Genomic DNA, 17,560 nt, shown 5'->3' on the forward strand with positions numbered 1-17,560 from the left:
GCAGACAGACCATGGGCACCCAATGCTTTTGGTTGTAAGGACTGGGAGGTACCAGTTATCCTTGGACCCTTGTCGCAGGTGGCTGGGTGATCCGAGTGGAGCCACCAGTCCTTAGGCCCTGATGTGGGTAGGTGAGGACCCTGTTTAATAGGCAAAGTGGTGTCAAAAATCAAACTCCTACCTCTCCACCGCACAGCTGAAACAGTTGTAGTCTGTCAACAAGGCCCTATTCCCATGAAGTAGGCCCACACAGGTCCATGCAGGGGGGAAAGGTGTTCAAATTCCACAGACCATTTATGCCTGGACAGGAGCTGCTTCTGTCCTGACCTCCCCCGGTTAGTGGAGCTGGCTAATTATCTCCCTTCCCCCCCCCCGCCCCCCCCGCCGCCCCGTTGTGAATTTATTCTTTCTCCACGGCCAGGGAGCATGGCTCAGGGTGCTCAAATGGGCCTATCTCAGGCCCAGGGAAATCAACAGTCACTGAAGCTGTATTGGGGGCTGAGGGTATGGTAAAATATACACAAGTACTTAGCTTTTGCTGAGAGCACCATTCTTTTCTGGTTCTGGAGGTGTGAGTTGGTTCATGAGGTGTGAGTTGGCTGGGCAGCTGGCTGCTTCTACCTGAGGAAACTATGGCTGAATGCAACTACCAGCCCACTGCAGCCACTCCAGGGAATGGTGCCTGAGGGATCCCGGCAATTCAGGTCCGGTAACTCCTTTCTGCTTCTGAACCATCTCTCCCTTCCCCTGCCACTCAGTCTGTTTTCTGACTTTGACTTAGATGTTCAGGGCTCCTAGCTTGTCATAAATATAATAGTTTCACTTGATTTTTCAGGTCTTTGTTGTAAGAGGGATTGCCCAAACATCTGGCTGTTCCACCATCTTGGCCCTGCCTCAGCTTTATTCTTAATATCTCTCAAATCTTGCCACTTTTTCAATCTGGATGTCCTGTTGCCACTCTTGTTCCAGCCCTTATCATTTTACTTGAATCATCTAGGGACCTCCTTAGTGCTTGTCATGAGAGGGAATCAACTCCACAATAACTAGTATGGCATGGTATGTGCAGTGCAATGGGTTTTTCATTATATATGGCCTTTCTGGTCTCAGGTTTACAATTCTGCCAAAAATGATTAGTGATTGGTCTGTTTTAAGCACCTTGTGGGGATGTAATCCATACTGAAGGTTGTGGTCTTTGATCTTCATCAGTAAGTGCTTCAAGTCCTCTTTAGTTTCAGCAAGCAAGGTTGTGTCATCTGCATAAGGCAGGTTGTTAATGAGTCTTCCTCCAATCCTGAGGCCCCGTTCTTTTTCACGTAGTCCAGCTTCTCGTATTATTTGCTCAGCATACAGATTGAATAGATATGGTGAAAGGATACAATGCTGACGCACACCTTTCCTGACTTTACACAGTATCCTTTTGTTCTGTTTGAACAACTGCCTCTTGGTTCCTCATGAGCATGATTAAGTCTTCTGGAATTATTCTTCACAATGTTATCCATAATTTGTTATGGTCCACACAGTCGAATGCCCTTATGTAGTCAATAAAACACAGGTAACCATCTTCCTGGTATTCTCTACTTTCAGCCAGGATCCATCTGACATCAGCAATGACATCCTCTTCTGAATCTGACTTGAATTTCTGGCAGTTCCCTGTCGATATCTTGCTGCAGCCACTTTTGAATGATCTTCAGCAAAATTTTACTTGCATGTGATATTAACGATGTTATTCGATAATTTCAACATTCAGTTGGATCACTTTTCTTTGGAATAGCCATAAATATGGATCTCTTCCAGTCACTTGGCCAGGTAGGTGTCTACCAAATGTTTTGGCATAGACTAGTAAGCACTTCCAGTGCTGCACCTGTTTGTTAAAACATCTCAATTGGTATTCCATCAATTCCTGGAGCCTTGTTTTTTGCCAGTGCCTTAAGTGCAACCTGGACTTCTTCCTTCAGTACCACTGGTTCCTGATCATATGCTACCTCCTGAAATGGTTGAACGTCAACCAGTTCTTTTTGGTATACTGACTTTGTGTATTCCTTCCATCTTCTTCTGATGCTTCCTGTGTCATTTAATATTTTCCCTATAGGATCCTTCAGTATTGCAACTCAAGTCTTGTGTTTTCTCTTAATTCTTTTAGCTTGAGAAATGCTGAGCATGTTCTTCCCTTTTCGTTTTCTATCTCCAGGTCTTCGCACATGTCACTATAATACTTTGTCTTCTTGAGTGGCCCTTTGAAATCGTCTATTCAGCTCTTTTACATCATCATTTCTTCCTATTGCTTTAGCTACTTGATGTTGGAGAGCAAGTTTCAGAGTCTCTTCTGACATCCATTTTGGGCTTTTCTTTCTTTCCTGTCTTTTTAATGGCCTCTTGCTTTCTTTATGAATGATGTCCTTAATGTCATTGCACAACTCATCAGGTCTTTGGTCATTACTGTTCAACACGTCAAATCTGTTGAGATGATGTCTAAATTCAGGTGAGATATACTCAAGTTCATACTTTGGCTCTCATGGACTTGTTCTAATTTTCTTCAGCTTCAACTTAAACCTACATATGAGCAATTGATGTTCTGTTCCGCAGTCAGCTGCAGGCCTTGTTTTACGTAGTTGACTACGCTAAATCAATTTGAAGTACCAGACCTGCCTTGATATACTGTAGAAAAAGGCATCCAAAGGCTTAGGGAAATTGGTATGTTAGAGTGGATTTATCAGGTTAGACCTACAGATCCACACATGGAGTGCCCAGAGGAAACACTTTTTACCACAAGGGTGAAGAACATATTTTTGAAGGGAGCCCCAGCATCCTTGAAGACTGCTGTGATTACTATTTTATGTAAGACAGATTTGACAGTGGGAACTGCCCTAACTGAATTAAGACACCTAACTACAATGGGGCTGATTGGACCCTGTGGTGGTAGGGGCCAAGTGTCAGCACTCAATAGACAAAGACAAGGTGGCTGTGGTTACCATAATAGACAGCAGAGTTAAAGCAGTAATCAGAATTGTCTGACTCCTAGGGACTTACGGCATTGGCTACTTAGTCATGGTGTCCCTAGGACTGAAATAGATGGGAAATCTACTAAATATTTACTTGATCTGTACAAGTGGAAGAATTCTAGGTCAAGTGAATGGTAGTCTAACTGGAATCACCAGTATAGAGAGTGATGGCCCCTCAATCAATTCCCAAATTTGAGCCAGGTTACAGACCCACGATCCCTTGAATGAAGGGGAGCCTGGGTCCCCTTAAGGAAGGACCCCCACTACACTGCCATAAATTTATGGCACTTCTGTAAATTTATACTGTTAATCTTTCTCCCAGGCTTCCCCAAAGGGATCTACAGCCCTTTACAAGAGCAACTATTCTTGGGGAAAAAGAAGTAATCACAATTTTCAGGAATTACTGTTTACTGGCTCTGAGCTGACACTAATTTGAGGAGATTCAGAATGTCACTGTGGCTCGCCGGTCAGTGTAGGGGCGTATGGAGGTCAGATTATTAATGGAGTTTTAGCACAGGTTTGGCTCACAGTGGGTCCCGTGCATCCCCAAACCCCTCCTGTAGTGATTTCCCCAGTTCCAGAATGAATAATTGGAACAGACACACTCGGCAACTGGCAGAACTCCCACATTGGATCCCTGACAAGTGCTGTAAGGGCTCTTACGGTAGGAAAAGCCAAGTGGAAGCCATTAGAACTGCCCGTGGCTAGGAAAATAGTAAGCCAAAAGCAATACATTTCTGGAGGGACTGCAGAGATTACTGCCATCATCAAGGACTTGAAGGATATGGGGGTGGTGATTCCACCACATCGCCATTCAACTCACCTATTTGGCCTGTGCAAAAACGGATGGATCTTGGAGAATGACAGCAGGTTATAGAAAACTTAACCAGGTTGTGACTGCAATTGCAGCTGCTGTTCCAGATGTGGTTCCATTGCTTGAACAAATTAATGCATTTCTGGTACCTAGTATGCAGCTATTAATCTGGCCAGTGCCTTATTCTGGAGTCTGGTTTCGATGGAACGCCAGAAGCAGTTTGCTTTCAGTGTCCTACCTCAGGGGTATATCAACTCTCCATCCCTATGTCATAATTTAATCTTAGGGACCTTGATCACCTTTACCTTCCACAAGACATCACACTGGTCCATTATATTGATGACATTATGCTGATTAGACGTAGTAAGGAAGACATGTCAATGACTCTGGACTTACTGGTAAAACATATTTGTGCTAGAAGGTGGGAAATTAATCCCACCAAAATTCAGGTGTCTTCTACTCAGTGAAATTTTTAGGGGTCCAGTGATGTGGGGCAAGTTGAGATATTCCTTCTAAAGTGAAGGATAAGTTATTGCATCTAGCCCCTCCCACAACTAAAAAGGAGGCACAATGCCTGGTAGGCCTCTTTGGATTTTGAAGGCAACATATCCCTCATTTGGGTGTGCTACTCTGGACCATTTATCAAGTGACTCAAAAAGATACTAGTATTGAGAGGGGCCCAGAACAAGAGAAGGCTCAGCAAGAAGTTCAGGCTGCCAGGCAAGCCACTTGGTCCATATGATCCAGCTGATCCAATGGTGCTTGAAGTGTCAGTGGCAGAGATGCTGTTTGGAGTGTTTGGCAGGCTGCTACTGGTGAGTCACAGTGCACACCCTTAGGATTTTACAGCAAAGTTCTGCTGTCCTCCACTGATAACTAGTCTCCTTTTGAGAAAAGGCTTTTGGCTTGTTACTGGGCCTTAGTAGAGACTGAGTGCTTAACCATGGGCCACCAAGTCACCATGCAGCCTGAGATGCCCATCATTAACTGGGTGTTGTCTGACCCACAGAGTCATAAATTCAGACATGCACAGCAGCAGTCCATCGTTAAATGGAAGTGATATATATTAGATCGGCTTTGAGTAGGGCCTGAAGGCACAAGTAAGTTGCATGAGGAAGTGGCTCGGATGCCCACGGTCTGCAACCTGTCACTTTACCTTGCCTCTCCCAGTCTGCACTAGTGGCCTCATGGGGAGTTACTTATGATCAGTTGACTGAGGAAGAGAAAACTTGTGCCTGGTTTACAGATGGTTCTGAACAATATGGAGGCACCATTCAAAAGTGGACAGTAGCAGCATCGCAGCCCCTTTCTGGGACCTCCCTGAAGGACAGTGGCAGAGGAAAATTCTCCGAATGGCAGAACTTCGAGGAGTGCACCTGGCTGTTCACTTTGCTTGGAAGGAAAAATGGCCAGATGTGCAACTGTATACTAATTCATGGGCTGCGGTCAGTGCTTTGGCTGGATGGTCAGAGACTTGGAAGGAGCATGATTGGAAAATTGATGACAAGAAGGTATGGGGAAGAGGTATGTGGATAGACCTCTCTGAATGGGTCAAAGAAATGAAAGTATTTGTGTCTCATGTGAATGCTTCCCAGAGGTGACCTCAGCAGAGGAGAAATTTAGCAATCAAATAGAGAGGATGATGCATTCTGTGGAAACCAGTCATCCTCTTCCCCACCCAACGTTCTCATGAACAAAGTGGCCATGGTGGTAGGGATGGAGGTTATGCATGGGCTCAGGAACATGGACTTCCATTCACCAAGGCTGACTTGGCTACAGCCACTGCTGAGTGCCCAGTCTCCCAACAGTAGAGACCAACACTGAGTCTCTGATATGACACCATTCCTTGAGGTGATCTGGCAACCTGGTGGCAGGTTGATTACATTGGACCACTTCCATCATGGAAAAGGCAGTGTTTTGTTCCTACTGGCATAGACACTTACTCTGGATATGGATTGGCCTTCCCTGTATGCAGTGCTTCTGCCAAAACTACCATCCGTGGATTCACAGAATGCCTTATTCACTGTCATGTTCTCCCACACAGCATTGCCGCAGATCAGAGGACTCATTTCCCAGCAAATGAAGTGTGGCAATGGGCCCATGCTCATGGAATTCACTGATCTTACCATTTTCCCTATCATATTGAAGCAGCTGGCTTGATAGAACAATGGAATGGCCTCCTAAGTATATAATTACAGTGCCATCTAGGTGGCAATACTTTACAGGGTTGGAGCAGTGTTCTCCAGGAGGCTGTATATGCTCTAAACCATCATCCAATTGTTGGAAGAAAGGTCTGCCTCTATGCCTCCTGTCATGGATTGAATTATGTCCCCACAAAAATGTGTGTATCAATTGAACTGGGCCATGATTCCCAGTATTGTGTGATTTTCCAATATGTTGTAAACCCTGCCTCTATGATGGTAATGAGGGAGGATGGGTGGCAGTTGTGTTAGTGAGGCAGGACTCAATCTGCAGACTTAGATTGTGTCTTGAGTCAATCTCTTGAGATATAAAAGAAAGAAGCAAGCAGAGACAGGGGAACCTCATACCACCAAGAGAGCAGTGCCAGGAGCAAAGCACGACCTTTGTACCTGACATCCCTGCGCCTGAGAAGCTCCTCAACCAGGGAAAGATTGAGGACAGGGACCTTCCTCCAGAACCGACACAGAGAGAAAGCCTTCCCCTGGAGCTGACGCCCTGAATTTGGACTTGTAACTTACTAGACTGTGAGAAAATATATTTCTCTTTGTTAAAGCCATCTACTTGTGGTATTTCTGTTACGGCAGCACTAGATGACTAAGACACCTCCCATCAAGGCTGCCTAAGTAAAGGCCTTGGGCCCAGAACATTGTCAGATAAGGAGATTGGCAACTGATAGTTCTAAAAACCATTAACAACCACATGACCAGTTGCAGAAACAAGGACTGTAATTGTGATGAGTATTTCTTCCTTGCATGTGTGCATCACATATTTTTGTCTTTTCACTTATAAAATGTAAGATGTAAACTGGTCTAGTGCGTTTTTGGTTGTACACATGTTAGGCACAAGTATGACTTTGTCATTGTCTTTATTTAGAGATTGTATATGGTTTGGAAACCCTGGTGGCATAGCGGTTAAGAGCTACCGCTGCTAACCAAAAGGTCGGTGGTTGGAATCCACCAGGCCCTCCTTGGAAACTCTATAGGGGCAGTTCTACTCTATCCTATTGGGTCACTATGAGTCGGTAATCGACTCAACGGCAGTAGGTTTGGGTATATGGTTTAGGGAGATGTGTACGGGTGCCAGGTTGACAAGGGGTGGACGATGATAGTTAAGGTTGTGTGTCAACTTTGCTGTGCCATGATTCTCAGTGGTTTGGCATATATGTAATGATGTTGTCATCCTCTGTGATGTGACCTGTTGTGATCAATCAGTTTTAAGGGAAGTTTCCTCACAGGTGTGGCCTGCATCCAATATATTTGTGGATGTTCAGGCAAAGCTCGCTTACTCTGGATCCTGTGTCTGACTCATCATCATCTGACCCCTGGTTCTTTGGACTTAAGCCAGCTGCCTGTGGTATTGCCTGCCAATCTCAGGATTTGTCACCCTCTGCAGCCTGTAAGCCAGCAGCCTGCCATCTTACCAGCTGATCTTCGATTTGTTGGCCTCCACAGCCATGAGCCAGCTGCCTGCTGTCTGACCTGACGATTTGGGGTTCATCAGCCCTGCAGCTACATGAGTCAGGAGAAGCCCAACACCTGACACCTGACCCATGGATTTGGAACTTGCCAGCTTTTACAACCATGTGAGCCATTTTCTTGAGATAAATATAAAATTGAAAATTATAAAACATTGCTGAAAGAGATTAAAGAAGACGAATAAATGGAAAGATTTTCCATGTTCATGAATTGGAAGACTTAATATTGGTAAGATGTCACTACTACCCCAGTGATCCATAGATTCAACACAATCCAATCAAAATTCCAATAGCCTTCTTTACAGAAATAGAAAAACGAATTCTCAACCTTATATGGAATGGCAAGAGGTCCCAGATCACTAAAGCAATGTTGAAAGAGAAGAACAAAATAGGAGGACTCACACTTCCTCATTTTACACCATATTATACAGCTACAGTAATCAAAACAGACTGGTACTGTTATAACAGTAGACACATAGACCAATGGACTAAAATTGAGAATCTAGAAATAAACCCATATGTCTATAGTCAACTGATTTTTGACAAGGGCACTAAGTCCATTTGATGGAGAAAGAAGAGTCTCTTCAATAAATGGTTTTGGGAAAATTGGATTTCCACATGCAGAAAAATGAAACATAATCCATGCCTCACACCATACACAAAAACAAATTCAAGATGGATTAAGGACGTAAATGTGAAAACTAAAACCATAAAATTATTAGAAGAAAATGCAGGGGCAATGCTGTCAGGCCTGGCTTTCAACAATGGATTATCTAGTATAATAACAAAACCACAAACAGCAAAAAAACAAAATAAATAAATAAGACCTCACAAAAATTAAAAATTTTTGTTCATTAAAAGACTTTACCAAAAAAGTGAAAAGACAAAGTACTGACTGGGAGAATATCTTCAGAAATCATATATCCAATAAGAACCTAATAACCAAAATAGATACAGTGAAACCTGTGAGAGCCGGAACTTGACAGGACTGCATGGTTTTTCTGGGTCTTGCAAATTTTCTGCCTTTGACAGGGCGCAGTCTTACCACTTTTCTATCGTTCTCTATTCATAGAAAATATTTGGGTTTTCCTTCTCTGACAGGTTTCCACCTTACACAGGTTCTGGCTTTCACGGGTTTTACCGTATAAAATGTTCGGCAACTTAACAACAAATAACCCCATCATAAAATGGGCAAAGGGAGGCGGGGCCGAGATGGCTGACTAGGTAGACGCTACCTCAGATCCCTCTTGCAACAAAGACTCGGAAAAACAAGTGAATCGATCACATACACGACAATCTACGAACCCTGAACAACAAACACAGATTTAAAGAGTTGACCTGAGTGACAGAGACGGAGAATGAACAACTACGGGGAAGCAGCGACTGTTTTCGGAGCCTGGAGCCAGCGTCGCAGTCAGGTAACCTTGGCGCCGGGCTTAGGACTGGGCCCAGCGGAACTGAACGTGACATCTCATGCCGGCGCAAACACAGGGCGCAGCCCTAGCCCCCTGAACTGACCCCGGGAGGGGGCCCAGCCGGTCTTCGCAGGCGGCATGGCCACGCGGCTGGTGGGAGAAGTCCCCGGGAAGCAGTGACTGGTTTTGGAGCTGTGAGTACAGCATCCCAGCCGGGGAACCTCGGCGCTGGGCTTTGGACTGGACACAGGGGAGCTGAATGTGGCATTTGGTCACGGCGCAAACATGGGGCGCAGCTCTACTCCCCTGAACTAACCCCGGGAGGGGGCCCAGACAGTCCGCGGAGGCGGCGCGGCGACGCAGCTGGCGGGAGGAGAAGTTCCCGGGAGGCAGCGACTGATTTTGGAGCCAGGAGTGCAGCGTCCCAGCAGGGGAACCTTTACGCTGGGCTGTGGACTGGCACGGAGGAACTGACCGCGGCTTCTGCGGGCCAGACCCTCGGGGGCAATCTCTACCCAGCCAGCACACATAAGCGACATGCCCCTCGGGAATCTCAGATAAAATAGTCATGCCAAGCAAGACAAGCAACTTTGGCTATATCCCGGGGTGCTACTCTCTCCTGTTTTCCTGAACCCTCCTCCCCTCCCCTTCCCAGGCGGCTTCATTAACATTGGAATTTCCTGAGCCAGAGGGAGAACCGCTCTGGCTCCGCGGCTTTTCTTTTCCTTTTTTTTTTTTTTTTCTCTTTTCCTAACCCATTCTTCCGGCCTGAGAGAAGCAACCACAAAAAACCCAGGGACCAAAAACCCTTCCCTAATTGGACTAAAAACACAGAACCAGCTCCAGCCAAGCATATATGATCCATATCTCGGGCTTTCATCCCTACAGAGAACAAGGTGGCTATTACAATGCAAAGGCATTTCTGATAGGGATCTGACTGCATTTTTTTTTAGTGGATTTACTGCAAAAACAAGTTTCCCAGGTCTGATATCTCTGCTTATTCAACAGAGCCCTAACTGACCTACAACAGGGAACTGAGGGCTGAAGCTCCCCCCAGACCACCTAGCCTCTTGCCTTAGGGGTCTAAGGAGGGTGACACCTACCAATCTGTAGAGGTACTTGCATTGGGGGCCTAAGGTACAGCTGCAGTGCCCTCCCACCCAGGTGCTTTAGGAATAGAGACACACCTACCTCACTGACACCTGGGGGAAGCCTGTCAGCATCCTGCCCCCCCCCGGAGTGTGAACCCTAGCTGCTAATAGAATCTGGTACACCCAACTATCACCACTACTCTTCCAGGTGGATAGGTGTTAGGGTGCAGCACACACTTGATGACCCAAAATCAGATTCTACACAAGAATAGTGAATAGACTCAGGCATATATATCTGGCAACAGCCCTAATCAGCTGGTAATAGGTCATAAGTAAGTCAAGGGCTACAACAATCAAGACAGCACAATTTAGTAGCCCATCCACGTATATTGAAAGAAAACAAAACAAGATAAGACTCAGTGAGCAAACATAGAATAAATCACTACAGTATCTTAGTGATGGCTTGGAGACAGCAGTCGATATCAAACCACATAAAGAAGCAGACCATGACAGCTTCTACAACCCCCCAAACAAAAGAATCAAAATCTTTCCCAAATGAAGATACAGAATATAAAAAACTAATCTACAGAATGCTTCAAGACATCAGGGATGACCTCAGAAATGAAATAAGGCAAACTGCAGAAAAAGCCAAGGCACACACTGATAAAACAGTTGAAGAACTCAAAAAGATTGTTCAAGAACATAGTGGAAAAATTAATAAGTTGAAAGAATCCATAGAGAGACAGCATGCAGAAATCCAAAAGATTAACAATAAAATTACAGAATTAGACAACGTGATAGGAAGTCAGAGGAGCAGACTCGAGCAATTAGAATGCAGAGTGGGAAATCTGGAGGACCAGGGAATTAACACCAACATAGCTGAAAAAAAAAAAAAATCAGATAAAAGAATTTAAAAAAATGAAGAAACCCTAAGAATCATGTGGGACTCTATCAAGAAGGATAATTTGCGTGTGATTGGAGTCCCAGAACAGGGAGGGAGGACAGAAAACACAGAATAGTTGAAGATCTGCTGACAGAAAACTTCCCTGACATCATGAAAGACGAAAGGATATCTATCCAAGATGCTCATCGAACACCATTTAAGATTGATCCAAAAAGAAAAACACCAAGACATATTATCATCAAACTTGCCAAAACCAAAGATAAAGAGAAAATTTTAAAAGCAGCCAGGGATAAAAGAAAGGTCTCCTTCAAGGGAGAATCAATAAGAATAAGTTCAGACTACTCAGCAGAAACCATGCAGGCAAGAAGGCAATGGGATGACATATACAGAGCACTGAAGGAGAAAAACTGCCAGCCAAAGATCATACATCCAGCAAAACTCTCTCTGAAATATGAAGGCGAAATTAAGATATTTACAGATAAACACAAGCTTAAGAGAATTTGCAAAAACCAAACCAAAGCTACAAGAAATACTAAAGGAAATTGGTCAGAAAACCAATAATATCAGATACCAGCACAACACAAGGTCACAGAACAGAACATCCTGATATCAACTCAAACAGGGAAATCGAAAAAACAAATTAAGATTAATTAAAAAAAAATGCTCAAAACAGGGAATCATTGAAGTCAATATGTAAAAGATTACAATAATCAAAAAGAGGGACTAAATACAGGTGGCATAGGACTGCCATATGGAGAGGGAAGCAAGGCGATATAGGACAAGTTAGGTTTTTACTTAGAATAATAGGGGAAAATATTAAGGTAACCACAAAGAGGTATAACAACTCCATAACTCAAAATAAAAAGAAAAACGTAACGACTCAGCAAACATAAAGTCAAATACTATGAAAATGAGGAACACACAATTTACAAAGAAAAATGTCTCAGCACAAAACAGTAAGTGGAAAAATGAAATTGTCAACAACACACATAAAAAGGCATCAAAATGACAACACTAAACACATACTTGTCTATAATTACGCTGAAAGTAAATGGACTAAATGCACCAATAAAGAGACGGAGAGTCTCAGACTGGATAAAGAAACACGATCTATCTGTATGCTGCCTACAAGAGACACACCTTAGACTTAGAGACACAAACAAACTAAAACTCAAAGGATGGAAAAAAATATATCAAGCAAACAATAAGCAAAAAAGAAGAGGAGTAGCAATATTAATTTCTGACAAAATAGACTTTAAACTTAAATCCTCCACAAAGGATAAAGAAGGACACTACATAATGATAAAAGGGACAACTGACCAGGAAGATATAACCACATTAACTATTTATGCACCCAATGACAGGGCTGCAAGATACATAAAACAAATTTTAATAGAACTGAAAAGTGATTTAGACACCTCCACAATTATAGTAGGAGACTTCAACACACCACTTTCGGAGAAGGACAGGACATCCAGTAAGAAGTTCAGTAGAGACACGGAAGACCTAATTACAACAATCAACCAACTTGACCTCATTGACTTATACAGAACTCTCCACACAACTGCTGCAAAGTATACTTTTTTTTCTAGTGCACATGGAACATTCTCTAGAATAGACCACATATTAGGTCATAAAACAAACCTTTGCAGAATCCAAAACATCGAAATATTCCAAAGCATCTTCCCAGACCACAAGGCCATACAAGTGGAAATCAATAACAGAAAAATTAGGGAAAAGAAATCAAATACTTGGAAACTGAACAATACCCTCCCGAAAAAAGACTGGGTTATAGAAGACATCAAGGAGGGAATAAGGAAATTCATAGAATGCACCGAGAATGAAAATACTTCCTATCAAAACCTCTGGGACACAGCAAAAGCAGTGCTCAGAGGCCAATTTATATCGATAAATGCACACATACAAAAAGAAGAAAGAGCCAAAATCAGAGAACTGTCCCTACAATTTGAACAAATAGAAAGTGAGCAACAAAAGAATCCATCAGGCACCAGAAGAAAACAAATAATAAAAATTAGAGCTGAACTAAATGAATTAGAGAACAGAAAAACAATTGAAAGAATTAACAAAGCCAAAAGCTGGTTCTTCGAAAAAATTAACAAAATTGATAAACCATTGGTTAGACTGACTAAACAAATACAGGAAAGGAAACAAATAACCCGAATAAGAAACGAGAAGGGCCACATCACGACAGACCCAACTGAAATTAAAAGAATCATATCAGATTATTCCAAAAATTGTATTCTAACAAATTTGCAAAACTAGAAGAAATGGATGAATTCCTGGAAAAACACTACCTACCTAAACTAACACAATCAGAAGTAGAACAACTAAATAGACCCATAACAAAAAAAGAGATTGAAACGGTAATCAAAAAACTCCCAACAAAAAAAAGCCCTGGCCCAGACGGCTTCACTGCAGAGTTCTACCAAACTTTCAGAGAAGAGTTAACGCCACTACTACTAAAGGTATTTCAAAGCATAGAAAATGACGGAATACTACCTAACTCATTCTATGAAGCCACCATCTCCCTGATACCAAAACCAGGTAAAGACATCACAAAAAAAGAAAATTACAGACCTATATCCCTCATGAACATAGATGCAAAAATCCTCAACAAAATTCTAGCCAATAGAATTCAACAACATATCAAAAAAAATAATTCACCACGACCAAGTGGGATTTATACCAGGGATGCAAGGCTGGTTTAATATTAGAAAAACCATTAATGTAATCCACCATATAAATAAAACAAAACACAAAAACCACATGATCTTATCAATTGATGCAGAAAAGGCATTTGACAAAGTCCAACACCCATTTATGATAAAAACTCTCAGCAAAATAGGAATTGAAGGAAAATTCCTCAACATAATAAAGGGCATCTATACAAAGCCAACAGCCAGCATCACTCTAAATGGAGAGAGCCTGAAAGCATTTCCCTTGAGAACGGGAACCAGACAAGGATGCCTTTTATCACCGCTCTTATTCAACATTGTGCTAGAAGTCCTAGCCAGAGCAACTAGGCTAGACAAAGAAATAAAGGGCATCCGGATTGGCAAGGAGGAAGTAAAATTACCTCTATTTGCAGATGACATGATCTTATACACAGAAAACCCTAAGGAATCCTCCAGAAAACTACTGAAACTAATAGAAGAGTTTGGCAGAAGATCAGGATACAAGATAAACATACAAAAATCACTTGGATTCCTCTACATCAACAAAAAGAACATCAAAGAGGAAATAACCAAATCAATACCATTCACAGTAGCCCCCAAGAAGATAAAATACTTAGGATAAATCTTACCAAAGATGTAAAAGACCTATACAAAGAAAACTACAAAGCACTACTACAAGAAACTAAAAAGGACATACTTAAGTGGAAAAACATACCTTGCTCATGGATAGGAAGACTTAACATAGTAAAAATGTCTATTCTACCAAAAGCCATCTATACATACAATGCACTTCTGATCCAAATTCCAATGTAATTTTTTAATGTGATAGAGAGACAAATCACCAACTTCTTATGGAAGGGAAAGAAGCCTCAGATTAGCAAAGCATTACTGAAAAAGAAGAAGAAAGTGGGAGGCCTCACTCTACCTGATTTCAGAACCTATTATACAGCCACAGTAGTCAAAACAGCCTGGTACTGGTACAACAACAGACACATAGACCAGTGGAACAGAATTGAGAACCCAGATATAAATCCATCCACATATGAGCAGCTGATATTTGACAAAGGCTCAGAGTCAGTTAATTGGGGAAAAGATAGTCTTTTTGACAAATGGTGCTGGCATAACTGGATATCCATTTGCAAAAAAATAAAACAGGACCCATACCTCACACTGTGCACAAAAACTAACTCCAAGTGGATCAAAGACCTAAACATAAAGACTAAAACGATAAAGATCATGGAAGAAAAAATAGGGACAACGTTAGGAGCCCTAATACAAGGCATAAACAGAATACAAAACATTACCAAAAATGACGAAGAGAAACCAGATAACTGGGAGCTCCTAAAAATCAAACACCTATGCTCATCTAAAGACTTCACCAAAAGAGTAAAAAGACCACCTACAGATTGGGAAAGAATTTTCAGCTATGACATCTCTGACCAGCGCCTGATCTCTAAAATCTATATGATTCTGTCAAAACTCAACCACAAAAAGACAAACAACCCAATCAAGAAATGGGCAAAGGATATGACAACACACTCCACTAAAGAAGATATTCAGGCAGCTAACAGATACATGAGAAAATGCTCTCGATCATTAGCCATTAGAGAAATGCAAATTAAAACTACGATGAGATTCCATCTCACTCCAACAAGGCTGGCATTAATCCAAAAAACACAAAATAATAAATGCTGGAGAGGCTGCGGAGACATTGGAACTCTTATACACTGCTGGTGGGAATGTAAAATGGTACAACCACTTTAGAAATCTATCTGGCGTTTCCTTAAAAAGTTAGAAATAGAACTACCATACAACCCAGAAATCCCACTCCTCTGAATATACCCTAGAGAAATAAGAGCCTTCGCACGAACAGATATATGCACACCCATGTTTATTGCAGCTCTGTTTACAATAGCAAAAAGCTGGAAGCAACCAAGGTGTCCCTCAATGGATGAATGGGTAAATAAATTGTGGTATATTCACACAATGGAATACTACACATTGATAAAGAACAGTGACGAATCTGTGAAACATTTCATACCATGGAGGAACCTGGAAGGCATTATGCTGAGCGAAATTACTCAGAGGAAAAAGGACAAATATTGTATAAGACCACTATTATAAGATCTTGAGAAATAGTATAAATTGAGAAGAACACATACTTTTGTGGTTACGAGGGGGGGAGGGAGGGAGGGTGGGAGAGGGTTTTTTACTGATTAATTAGTAGATAAGAACTGCTTTAGGTGAAGGGAAGGACAATACTCAATACATGGAAGGTCAGCTCAACTGGACTGGACTGGACCAAAAGCAAAGAAGTTTCCAGGATAAACTGAATACTTCAAAGGTCAGCGGAGTAAGGGCAGGGGTTTGGGGACTATGGCTTAAGGGGACTTCTAAGTCAATTGGCAAAATAATTCTATTATGAAAACATTCTGCATCCCACTTTGAAATGTGGCATCTGGGGTCTTAAATGCTAACAAGCGGCCATCTAAGATGCATCAATTGGTCTCAACCCACCTGTATCAAAGGAGAATGAAGAACACCAAGGTCACACAACAACTATGAGCCCAAGAGACAGAAAGGGCCACATGAACTGGAGACTTACATCATCCTGAGACCAGAAGAACTAGATGGTGCCCGGCTACAACCGATGACTGCCCTGGCAGGGAGCACAACAAAGAACCCCTGAGGGAGCAGGAGATCAGTGGGATGCAGACCCCAAATTCTCACAAAAAGACCATACTTAATGGTCTGACTGAGACTAGAGGAATCCCGGCGGTCATGGTCCCCAAACCTTCTGTTGGCCCAGGACAGGAACCATTCCCGAAGACAACTCAGCAGACATGAAAGGAATTGGACAGTGGGTAGGAGAGAGATGCTGATGAAAAGTGAGCTAATGATATCAGGCGGACACTTGAGACTGTGTTGGCATCTCCTGTCTGGAGGGGGGATGGGAGGATAGAGAGAGTTAGAAGCTGGCAAAATTGTCACGAAAGGAGAGACTGGAAGGGTTGACTCATTAGGGGGAGAGCAAGTGGGAGAACGGAGTAAGGTATATATAAACTTATATGTGACAGTCTGACTTGATTTGTAAACGTTCACTTGAAGCTCAATAAAAGTTAATAAAAAAAAATAAATAAAATGGGCAAAGGACTTGAATAGATATTTCACCATGCATTCAGATGGCCACCAAACACACGAAAAGATGCTCAACGTCATTAGCCATCAAAACCCAAAAAAATCCATTGCTGTCAATTTGATTCTAACTCATAGTGACCCTATATGACAGAGTAGAACTGCCCCATAGACCTTCCAAGGAGCGCCTGTTGGGTTCAAACTGCCGACCTTTTGGTCAGCAGCTGTAGCACTTAACCACTACGCCACCAGGGTTTCCCATTAGCCATCATAGAGAGATGCAAATCAAAACCACAATGAGATACCATTTCACCCCCACTACAACAGCTAAAATAAAAATTAAAAAAAAAAAAACAGAAAATAACAAATGTTGAGGATGTGGGGAAATTGGAATCAATGCTTATCCGTTGCTGGTGGGAAAGCAAAATGGTATATCCGTTGGGGAAGCAGTGTGTCAATTCCTAAAAAAACTAAAAATAGAAGTATCATAAACCAAAAACCAAACCGAATGCTGTCAAGTCGATTCCGACTCATAGTGACCCTATAGGACAGAGTAGAACTGCCCCCTAGAGTTTCCAAGGAGCACCTGGTAGATTCAAACTGCCGACCCTTTGGTTAGCAGCCATAGCACTTAACCAGTACGCCACCAGGGTTTCCAGAAGTATCATACGACCCAGCAATTCCACTCCTAGCTATATACCCAAAAGACTTGAAAGCAGAGGCTCAAACAGACTTGTATGCCAAGATTCACTGCAGCTCTATTCACAATAGGCAAAAGGTGGAAACAACATAAATGCCCATCGACAAATAGATGGACAAACAAAATGTGC

At 42.4% G+C, this 17,560-nt stretch overlaps 1 long non-coding RNA gene across 1 annotated transcript in view; it reads left to right on the forward strand.

Annotated features, from left to right (window-relative positions):
- The first annotated feature begins 467 nt into the window (after window positions 1–467).
- The window catches only part of LOC135231156 (uncharacterized), a 28,188-nt gene continuing 11,095 nt past the window's right edge, over window positions 468–17,560 (forward strand). The window contains exon 1 of the long non-coding RNA XR_010321676.1: window positions 468–1,806. This is a non-coding gene — a long non-coding RNA (uncharacterized LOC135231156). The remainder of the gene's footprint in view (window positions 1,807–17,560) is intronic.

The sequence above is a fragment of the Loxodonta africana genome, chromosome 4, assembly GCF_030014295.1.
Source record: "Loxodonta africana isolate mLoxAfr1 chromosome 4, mLoxAfr1.hap2, whole genome shotgun sequence".
Classification (NCBI taxonomy): Eukaryota; Metazoa; Chordata; class Mammalia; order Proboscidea; family Elephantidae; genus Loxodonta; species Loxodonta africana.